Raw genomic sequence first — 1,335 nt, 5'->3', positions numbered from 1 at the left:
GTAGAGTTTAAAATCTTGTCTCTTACTGTGGTACAAGTCCAAAATAAGAACAATTTTTAGACATTGGAGTTCATTGTAATAAGGATGTACTTCAATGACCTTCACATCACCAAAGGATTTTACCTCCATCATAGCTAAGCTGAGAGTTGACAGTTCTGCTGCACTGAGGAATGAATTGTAGGCACGATTTTTGGATGCAGACTTCCTGCTATGGTCAAAACTATTTGACTTGAGTGAGTGACTTTATTCTCAGCCCACAGAGAACAGGTTACATTCATTTAAGAAATGGTATGTGTATTAAGATGGTCTATCCATAAAGTCATCCACCAACTGTTTCAATGAACAATGGTTCTGCTTGGAGGGTGGCACAGACATTAGGTGAGGATAAGAATTTGGTTCATTAGCTGTGATAATTTGGGAAAGCATTCATCTCAGAGAAAGAGTAACTTATAAAGTCCTCTTCTTCAAACTTGATACAAGAGCTACAAGTGTCAAGCAAAGCATTCAGACTCACTCTTTGTTGTTCTCTTTCCTACAAGTCACCTCCCAAGTTAATTGTCTATGCCTCCCTTGGGTATATAAATACTTTTGAAATATATAAGCTGTTCTGCAAACCATAGTATAGTGTAAAAACATGAAATAAACAATATTACTAATAGAGAGGCTGAGATAGGAGAAGCAAGATTTCGAGACCCTTATGTTGACAAGACACTGTAACAAACAAGCTGAAAGTGTATATAGATTGTACAATATTGGACCTATTTCTCCAATTACCAAATTAGAGAGACCATTGGATGACAATCAACAAATTTCTAATTCCTCATATTTTTGGATTTCAATCGATTAGGATATGTTGGTAATATTAATTTTCATATTAAGATATTAAGAAAAGATAATTGTCATTTCTGTTGTTTTTGTTGTAAGAGGTAAAATTAGATTTGTGTGGATTTGTTGAAAGATTACTTTCTTGCTTCTTCTAGGGTATAGTTTTGCTCCTTATGTTGATGTTTTCCATCTATTATCCTCTGTAGGACTGGAAATATATTGTGTAAAATTTTGTTTTGTCATGGAATATCTTGTTTTCTCCATCTATGGTAATTGAGAGTTTTTACTGGGTATAGTAGCCTGGGCTGGCATTTGTGTTCTTGTAGGGTCTGTATGACATCTGCCCAGGATCTTCAAGCTTTCATAGTTTCTGGTGAGAAGTCTGGTGTAATTCTGATAGGTCTACCTTTATATGTTACTTGCCTTTTTCTCCCTTACTGCATTTAAAATTCTTTCTTTGCTTAGTGCATTTGTTGTTTTGATTATTATGTGATGGGAGGAATTTCTTTT

General features: G+C 34.8%; 1 protein-coding gene across 2 annotated transcripts in view; it reads left to right on the top strand.

Moving 5' to 3' along the window:
* The window catches only part of Klhl3 (kelch like family member 3), a 130,648-nt gene that overhangs the window by 115,834 nt on the left and 13,479 nt on the right, over positions 1-1,335 (top strand). The gene's annotated exons all lie outside the window — the stretch shown is intronic.

This window comes from Mastomys coucha, unplaced genomic scaffold, assembly GCF_008632895.1.
Source record: "Mastomys coucha isolate ucsf_1 unplaced genomic scaffold, UCSF_Mcou_1 pScaffold7, whole genome shotgun sequence".
Taxonomy (NCBI): Eukaryota; Metazoa; Chordata; class Mammalia; order Rodentia; family Muridae; genus Mastomys; species Mastomys coucha.
The sequence above is the reverse complement of the archived record's forward strand: the minus strand, read 5'-3'. Positions and strand labels throughout refer to the sequence as shown.